This window comes from Thermobia domestica, chromosome 1 (genome assembly GCF_964235325.1).
Source record: "Thermobia domestica chromosome 1, izTheDome1.hap1.1, whole genome shotgun sequence".
NCBI lineage: Eukaryota > Metazoa > Arthropoda > Insecta > Zygentoma > Lepismatidae > Thermobia > Thermobia domestica.
The window spans coordinates 367143477-367153866 of record NC_137454.1 but is presented as its reverse complement, the minus strand read 5'-3'; positions in this window follow the sequence as shown (position 1 = coordinate 367153866).

The following is a 10390-nucleotide window of genomic DNA, read 5'->3' as shown; positions in this document are numbered from 1 at the left end:
ATTTAGTTCATTCTTAGTAGTTAGGACCCCTTATCATGTGGTAAAATTACGTTAAATCAACTTTAATTGCATCGGAAATGTACTACTCTTCCCTAATTAAAAAACATGTTTACAGGCAGGAGAGACCGGCTAGCTTCATAAAAATGAAAAACCTCTTCCCCGCTTTCAAACTCTCCCTCACTTCAAGTGCTACCAATGATTTTTTTTTTTTTTTTTTTTAATAATCAAGTTAATCGATGTAAAAAGAAGTTCAAAATCAGTTTCACATCATAGAAAAAGTTAGCTAAATATAAACTTACAATTTATTGTGTAGAAGTAAATATACTCGTGTACTAAATGTACAGTAAATTTACTAGCACATTTAACCCTTTCACTACCACTGGGACATATGTGTCCCACTATACATTCTTAGAGGACTTGCATGTTATTGCTATGAATCGATATTCCACTGGTAAAGAGAAGCCTGCTAATGGTTTACAGAATTCTTATGATCATATAGCAGTAGTGGAAGTGAACGTGGTGATAATGGAACAGATGAAAGTAAAGAACAAGATGCTAGTGATAAAGCAGTCATTTGGAAAAGGATCCCGAAATGTAAAATATTTGTAATCATAAATACGACACAACTATTTTTCTGACAATATACGTATCATAATTGAAAAAACAAGATAATCATTCACGTCAGTGCCACTGGGACATATAAGTCCCATGTAAATGTATCAGTGGGATATGTATGTCCCACCCTTCCTACGTCGACAAACGAAACGGAGGAAATTTATACATACATACATACACACACACACACACACACACACACAAACAATCATTTTGGAAAAAATGAATACATACTTTACAAAAAAAAAAAAAAAAACTGTGTATTAAAATCACATGAGACGCTAAGGTTACGTATACAGGTAAATCTACATATACAGACACGTTTCATAAATTTTCGTTTATGCTTCAAAAGGTACGAATTTCATATGCTGAAATAATAAAATATAGAAATACTGATACTTAGGACAACACTTCTTTGTACATTTGTAGAAGGAATATATTCCAAAAATGCTCTAGGAACATATTTCAGCAACATTTTCCAGGAATATATTCCAGGAGCATACTTCAGCAACATTTTCCAGGAATATATTCCAGGAGCATATTTCAGCAACACTTTCCAAGAATATATTCCAGGAGCATATTTCAGCAACATTTTCCAGCAATATATTCCAGGAACATTTTCCAGAAAAGTTTCGCCAAATAGGTTTTCTTGTTGAGCAAATTTAGCACACTGAGCTGTTCTGTTTGTTCCCTGCCTGCTAAGTTGATGTTCTGGCTTCTGGGTTGATGTTCTTGGTTGCTGGGTTCGTGTTCCTGGTTGCTGGGTTCATGTTCCTGGTTGCTGGGTTCATGTTCCTGGTTCCTGATTTTTGGCGTGTGAATTGATGTTTCAGAAGAATCAAAATCATTACTTTCCCTATCAGAATCTGCAATAATAAATGAACAACTGGTTACACTTTCCATTCGAATACAAAATGTATGAATTTTTTCATAAAAACACACAGGTATTTGGAAAAAGTATGTCCGTATCTGTTCAGTTTTGAAACATACGACAGACAACTACATTAACAGATTCCTAATTTTCAATTGTTGCTAATAGGTAGCCCGATCCATGAGTCTTTATTGTATTATGTAAGCAAAAGCAATTGATATATGCTAGCCTAGAACAGGGTTGTTTACTCGTATGATAGGGCCTAAATAAGGTATCGGAAGAACAAAAATGTTTTGCACAACCAATTTAGATTTGATAAGTGTAATGAGAGAGATAAAATATAATAAAATGCAGGAAGTGTATTATTGTATTTAAATAGGTGGAATACACTGCGATATCGGATATGTGAATAAATTTTATATATTAAAGCAAGTAACATAAACATGAATATTTGGGCTGCAATGAAATTGCGCACACTTTTCTGGTTTTATCAGTTTTATCTGATAAGCCGTTGACAAGCTGTCTTAGTGTACAGGATTGGACACAAAAAGATGTTGTCAGACGTAAAATATTTTGTCTTCTGTAATGTTTGTATATGTACGTGACTTCATTGACAAGTGAAAGATGTTTACAAAAGCCGACTCCAGATGGAAAATGTCCTTTCTTTTGTTCTCTCTAATATTCTCTTATTGTATTGTATTAATAGTATTGTAATCTGTTTATTGTATCTCATATATTATTTTAAGAAGTATATTAATTGACCGGGAAAAAACATACGTTAAGGTTGGTTTAAAGGAACAAGTTTTGCCAATAGATGCCGATAGTCTTCGTATGTCGTATGTCTCTCATGTATTTTTTTACTTTTCACGAAAATTCACGATTTATCTTACAAATTTCAAATTGAAGGCAACAATCCGTGCCGATTTTGTTTATTTAGAATCTCGTTCATTGATGAACTGGCTTGATTGTTGAAATTGGATTTCCAAATCTTTAACAATACACTGTTTCAACAATGAAGAAAATTTTGTGTAATAAATTAAGAAAAGTTTTACTGGACTTTTGGGACACGGTGTGTATATATATATATATATAATACAAATGAAGAAATAGTGGAGATTCTCTTGATCGTGATGTCTACCCACAATTCATCGAGTGAAGCGTCTAAAGCATTTCATAGCGGATGATACCCAATTCACTTTTTAGTAGATTTTTTTTTTTATTCAAACTTCAGATTTTCTTGCGAATAAGGCATCTTCTGAGTTCATGTCACACGTACTGAAAGGGGTTGCAATAACGCTCGGACAGGGTAAAACTTCACACTTGTCATGAAGCCTCTGTTTTTTCGGGGAGATTTAGACGAGTGTTTAAGATCATTGTTATGTCGGAAAATCCAACCATAACGAAATGATTTCTTAGCATAAAGACATGTTGTCAAGCTACATGAATCTTGTAGCTGTCATAAAAAAATCTTGAAACCCTAGGATATTTCTCCATGTAAACATAGTCTTGAAAGGGTCATACATTTTTTTTTCCATCTTGCAAAGAGTTGAACCATATGCAACTTTCTGGGACGTCTTGCTTGCTACCTATTATCGCTCTCCCGCTGACATAAAGTAAATACCAGTTTCGCCGCTTCCGAAACAACGAATTCTTTTAGACAGGGAGGGGAAGTGCGCCAAAATAGTAGTTTTTAATGAGGAGGTTCACTATTTGTCCACTAGAGTGCAATGCTGCATGGGTGGAGATACCTTTCTTGCTTTCAAGAAGTTGTAATATGTAAACAGTAAATAGAAAGATCGGGTTGCAAGTTTTTTTTTATGACAACTACAAGATTCATGTAAAATGGAAACCTAACATAGCAAGTATATAATTCTGAAAGGCTCTATATATGTTACTTTTGTCATAATTTCATACATATTTTTTGTCAAAACTGTCCAATACTTGAAGCAAGCTTAGAGAAGAAGGAATTGTCTAATAGGTTTCATAGTGGGTACTTCAAGGTATTGTTTTGGCTATTGGTACAACAAAAGTATTGAAAAATCGTTTCAAACATTAGAAAATTGCTCTTGTCGGTCATGTCACTCTATGCAAAAAGCAGATAACAGACAGACAGACAAACACACATTATTATTTCGTATATCATAAGGATTAAGAACTTCTAAATACAGGGTGATTCAAAGAGAATAGTCTGATTTTGAAAGTCCATATGTATTGTTAAAAACATACTACAAAAATGGGATAATTCACAAAATCTTCAAAAAGCACGCTGGACCGAAATTACTGACTCAGTCTTTGCAAACTGCAACACACAAAACGCCTTCTGTTGAGCGGGCGCCATCTTACTTCTGACTGATTGCTGAACGGACGCCACCTTACTTCTGACTGACTGCAAACTGAGAAGGCGCATTGACTAATGGCAATTTTCTGAAACTACGCCATTCAAACAACACTCATTTCCTTCCCGGCACGTCCCATGTTCCGTAATTATTACCGTCTAATTTCAAGTCTTTCCGTTTGAAACACGGTGTATTTTCGATTAGGTGTTCATGTAACCCATAACACTTCAATGTTTTAAGGTTTGCATATTTGCGTTATCCGAAACATACATTTCTGAAATGGATGGGATATGAATAACTACCGTAAAAATCACTGTTATCAGTGAAAATAAACGAATTGACTACAGTAACGAACCCGAAATAATCGCTCTAGAACAGTATTTAAAAAACAGAATTCAAAAATGTAATTTCGTTCAGGAGGAGTGGCATGCAATATCCATGGCCCAGCTGCAACACAGTATCCTATAATGGAAACTCCAGTGCCCAGCAATAATCAGTGGAGGTTGCCTGCAGGTCGAACACAACCGGTGGAGTAAACACAGCATTTCCTATTTGAGTTACACATTCAAATTTGGCTCAATACAAATGAATCAACCTCTGATTAAACCCCACCTGCCTTAAATGTCATTTAACATACATATTCATAGTTCCTCGGTACTTCTCTTCAATACTAAAAAAATTAAGACAAGTTCGGTGTTGCTCAATTCCTTCTAGTCATAAGAAGAATTGCAGTGAAACCATTAAGATTCCTTTTATGGCAATTACCCACTAGGAGAATGTCCGTTCTTTGCACGGGAAGAAAATGGTTTGTGAAAAATATTTGACATCATTTTACTGTAGTAATGTAATACACGGCCCCGTTCGCACCGTTTTATAAAAGTGCATCACATCGTCAGGAATGGAATCTTTGATTTTTACGTCCCACGGTTATGCCGGTTAGGCTAAAGGAGACGGTGATTATGAGAAATGAATGAAATGGTGGAATGAAGAAAGTGGGAGGAAACGGGAGAACCCCGAGGAAACCCACGCACACGGTGTTTGTCCACCACAAAGTCCACTTGGCGGAGGCCGGGATCGAACCCGGGACCCCAAGCACCAGAGGTGAACGCTCTACCACTGAGCCACCGTGGCCCCACATCGTCAGCTAGAGTATAAGGGAAATATACAACATTTCAAGGTTATGGTTTAAGAGATATGGAGAGCGAAAATAAAACAACTCTTAAGTCTCCCTTTCTCCCTTAGTGGTTGCATTTCTCAGTTTTCGTCTTACATAGAGACAATGGTACAAGAAATTTAGTTTTATGTAAAACTTCATGGTTGTATACCTAACAATTTCAGAGATCCCATGAACGGAACAAAATCCTCTTCCATTAAGGGCAGCATTTAGCGAAATCGCAAAATCAAGGACAACAGCTGTACAAGATTTTATTATTGTCCTAGGCTTTACAGTTTCGAAGACTTGGTGATGAGTCAATTAGCGAGTTAGTTAGCATTCAATAGAACAAAACGGTGTGTCCCAGAACATCTGAGAATACAATGTTAGATTGACGCTGAATTTTGGTTTGTTGTTGTTGTTTTATGTTTTTTGTTTATTGTTGTTCGTGTTTGTGTTATAGTTCTCTACGTGCTGGTTTTTGTCGCTTGTTCGCCATTTTCTAAAAGCTTGGCAACGTTGTTTACGCACTTCTGCTGTTTCGCGTTTTCTCAAGTGTGCGTTAGGAAGGCAGCTTCACGAATCGTTCCGAATTCTTCCGATGCATCTCACGTGACGCAGAGCAATTCTATGATTGGTGTAGAGTCTAGGCTTCACGAATGGCCACGGTCACTATAGCTTCGCTATATTCCTATAGATATACCACATTGACTTGACACCTAGTCTTCCGTTCCGAGCGCTGCTATTGGCTGAGGGAATTCCACTCCCTTTGGCTAAGGCTCTCTCGCTCTGAACCCTTATTGGCTCTGAACTGTGGGTGTGGCGAGGGTGTGAGCTTTAGTTCGCATATTTGCCACGGCTCAAGACATTTTTGCAGCACTATAGCATTCCAAATCTCTAGAACTCCCGACGCTCGGACAGCCTTCATATCTTTTAGGCTTTGTTTAGTGTTTCTGTTTTTAGGAGAGCAAACCACGATACTGCTTGACCCTCAAACAACCTCTAAGAAACTCTCCACACTACTTTGATTGGTCATATTCTTCTACTGGTTGAAAGAACTTCAGTCAAACCGCATTCAAATCTGTAAGTTCTCTTTAGTTCTGGTATATCCGTATGGTTTCCATAGAGCGATCCCTTACTCACCAAAAAAGTCTCAACAGAGAGGACAACAACGTTGATCTGATCACGTAACTTCATTTAACATTGATCCTAGCTCGTGCCAAGTGAGCTTTGTGGTGGACCAAATACCGCGTGCGTGGGTTTTCTCGGGGTACTCCCGTTTCCTTTCACTTTCTACATATCACCATTTCATTCATTTCTCATCATCACCATTCTTTCAGCCTATCCGGCATAACCACAGGACTCTAAACAAAAAAAAAAAAAAAAAAAAAGAAAAGAAATTCTTTTCATTTTTTAATTTAGCATTTTTATACCTTTTACCTCGACTTCAATACCAGCTTGAGGTAGGTTCAGACAGGATTTTGTGCATACCAATTAAGAGCTTTGTCCTATGCTAATAATAATAAACTAACTCTATGGTCTATGGAACTCAAAGGTTCAGTGCCACGTCCACAATAGCTCTCCATTAATTTCTATCCTTAGCAACTGGATCTAGTTTTTACTTTGTATTCTTATTTCTGCGAGATCTATCTTAATATTGTCCTAACATCTGCGACTAGGTCTTCCTAATGGTCGTTTTCCGATTGAATTTCCAGTTAAAACTTTGAAAGCGTTCCTACTTTCTTCCATTCTGGCTACATGACTATAATACAAAGGGGTTTCTGGAAATAAGTTTCCCATCTCGTTTTCCCAGGAAGAAAACAGTAATAAGGGAAAAAAGACAGCGGTTGCACATGCAACACATTCAGACACAAATGGGTATCGTTCGACCGCAATGGTTCATATAGAAGGTGCAGTCACAGCGCCTGCGCAAAGCGGAGACGAATCTCTCAGCCTGAGCCTGATAGCTATGGAGAGAAGGCACGTTTAGATTTCGTGGTCAAAGAAGGAAGTGAGAGCGGTTATCGAAATTGAAGGAGACGATTCGGAACAAGCTGTCTGGCCTTCTCGCATCTGGTGTTCTGTTGTTGAATGACAATGCGAGACCACACTCAGCGACGGCAACGCAAACCCACATTGTGAGAGCACCTTGCCCATCCGTCATACAGTCCTGATCTCGCACCAAGTGACTTCCATCTGTTTCCGGCTTTGAAGAAAACTCTCGCGGCGGCGCTTTGGAAGCAATCCTGACGTCACGGAAGCTATTAAACGCTTCTTCCGTGTGCAGAGCCCTCAATTTTCTCTGAAAGGGTTTTTGAAGCTTATATACCGGTATGATAAATGTCTCAATATACGTGGTACTTATATGAAAAAGTAAAGGTACGTTTGATCTTTAGTGTCACATGCTATTTTTGTTTTTGTATCCCCACCTCTATCCATAGTCGCCTCGGAAACTTATTTTCGGACTCCACCTCGTAATAATAATAAAATAACAACAATAATAAAGTTAAAAGTATTTAAACAGCTCTTGTTAGTAATCCAAGGTCAAAGAACTACTGTATACTTCTTCCATTTTGCTAGTTTTCAGATCATCAATAACAGTAATGCAAGCTGGTAAATTTAGAAGCCTCCACCTCATACCATACAGAAGCGTTTCAATGTGTTGTTACTAAACACTAACAAATGGCCGATGTATTAGGATAATAATGGAATGTTGAACAAAGCTGGTAGAACTATAATTTTTATTTTGCAGTACTTGTTTTTAAAACTTGTATGAAAGAGCCATCTGCAAAACACGTCTAGTACAGGCTTTTTAGTTCACATGACCTAGGTTAGCTCTCATTTTAATAAATGTTTATCCATTTTGCAGTTTAGAAGTGGATGTCTCGGAAACAAATGTATCCAGTGTTGACACGGTGTTTATCACAAGATTTATAGCTTTTATCAAAGAACCATTCTTGGTTCGTTGTTGTACGCTTTAAACAAGCATGCTTACTTTTTTTTTTTTTTTCCTGGCCGTCTACTTTTCTTTTAAAGTCAAATCCGGTTTAAACAGCTATACGTTTAGTTGATGGATGTGTGTGTGTTGAAATGTCCTTTAGCATTTGCAACAGGTCTTACTTATCAATGTTCGCCATTTTTACTTATACCGAGACCAGCTGGACATAATCTAACAGCCGTGTACATTGTCCAAAATTCTTATCATAAGTACTAATCACATAATTTCTTCTGACTTTTTGAAAAAAATAAATAAAACTAATTGCTCTTGTAGAAAGAAATGTCGTCTCGACACAAATTTACGAAGTTTTTGTTTTGTTTCTGCTTCTGGTTCCTGTATATATATATATACAGTGTTTCTGCGCTCTACTGGCAATTATAATTGTCGGGAAGTATCGTATAATTGTATAGAATGTCATCATCATCATCATCATAGGTATTCTGCCATCATTGGCAGGCCATTTGATGCAACTGAGAAGTTACCATGCTCCACGGTCTTCCGCTAATCTCTTCGCCTTCAGGTACGATTTTTCTGTTTTGATATCGTCCATTAATTTTAGTCTTCTTCTCCCCATCCGTCTCTTTCCTGCCACCATACCCTCTACCACGTCCCTCATGATACAGTTTCTTCTTAGCCAGTGTTGCAACAAGTTTCTCTTTTTTCGTCTTAATCATATCTAAAATTATTCTTTTCTCCCCTACCATTTCTAACACCCTCTCATTCGTTCTCCGCTCTACCCAGTTAATTCTCTCCATTCTTCTCCACACCCACATTTCGAAAGCTTCCAGACGTTTCTAATCATTTTTGCGTAATGCCCATTTTTCTGACAAGTCTTTGTCTCAACTCTTTGTTCAGTGTCCCACAAAATAGCATTTTCTTTCTCCTAAAGGCTTCTTTAGCCATTCCTATCCTTGCTTCGTTCCAATCACCATGACTTTTGTCTTCCTAACATTTACTTTTATCCCATACTCTTCACAACCCTTCCTCAAGTTTTCTAACATGTTATTACTTTTCTCTTCAGATTGCACAACAAGCACCATTTATTGAAGATAAAACATGTAAAGTGAACGACAAAAATAGGAAGTGAAAGAACAAAATCTGATTGGAAATGGAATGCGGGTCCAAGGGCATCATTTAGGGGAGCAGGAGAAGAAAATTGTCTACTAAGCTTTATTTTATATATGCCCAAAGATGAACTGCATTATTGAAGCTAATGACTCCATCAGGATTCTGCCGCCTACAGTCGGACAATTTGTCCATGCCGACATGGGCGGCGATTAGGGGGGGCAAAGGGGGGCAGTTGCCCCCCCCACTTTTCTGAAATGACCTATTAATGTATATAGTTCCATTTTGAAATGTAATTTTTTTTTGTAGGTATTTGTTTCATAGTCTCTATAATATTTGCCGTTGCGTGAGTACGTATTGGTTGTCTTCCCGTGGAGTTAAGAAAGCTGCAGGAACTGCGTTTTAATTGTCACGAATATGGTCCAAGAATTAATCTATTGGAGCGCAACATTTCGAGCATACTTTCATTTCTTCTTACAAGGGCTCAATGTAATCCCAATATGAGTTATTCAGCTGCTTTGAAACTAATTGAGAACATTAATATATATATTTATATATATAAAACACCTTTCAGAAGTTATTCTTTAATTGCAACAAATTGACAGTTCGTAAAATGGCTTTTCTTCATTCTAATAGTAAGGAATATTTTGATGTGATTTCATTTTGAATATTTTGAGTTTAACATCCCGTTCAACAGCGAGGCTATAAGAGACTTAGATCTACTGATTAACGTGGAATCCGATGGACTCCCGCCGCGAATCGAACCCGTGTCTCCCACGCCAAAGGCGTGTACGCTAACACAGCCAGAAAGGAGCTCAGTAAGAAATATTAATTAAAAGAAGAGTAATAAAAAACAGCTTCAACTTTTTCCATTGTTTTGCAGTGGTGTGTTTAGGGGTGTACGAGAACGAACATGTTTCGAGATTTCTTTAAATGTCGTAGCATACGCTTGTAGTATTTACTTTCATTTTCTAAGAGTAATACATTTAATAGCATGTGTGGAACTAAAAATTAAGTTGTACATTAATCCCCAGTTTCAATATAACTTCTTCAAAACAAGCCTCATTATTTATTACTATGATTAATATTATCCTTTGTATTTATTTGTTTTGCAATTTGTTATTAAATAATGTGATCACACAATCTTCCAGACAATTTTAAGATGTTCATGAGCAAAGAATCAAATCTTACATCTTCGTTTAAGAATATGAAGAACTAGTACCTACTCGCGTTGCTCTTATCAATTTACTTAATAAAATTTGAAATACGATATACGGTATTTTAACTGAAAAAAATAGTATCCTATTAGTTATACAATCTTTCGTCAAACAAAACGTTAGAAGCAACCAGGG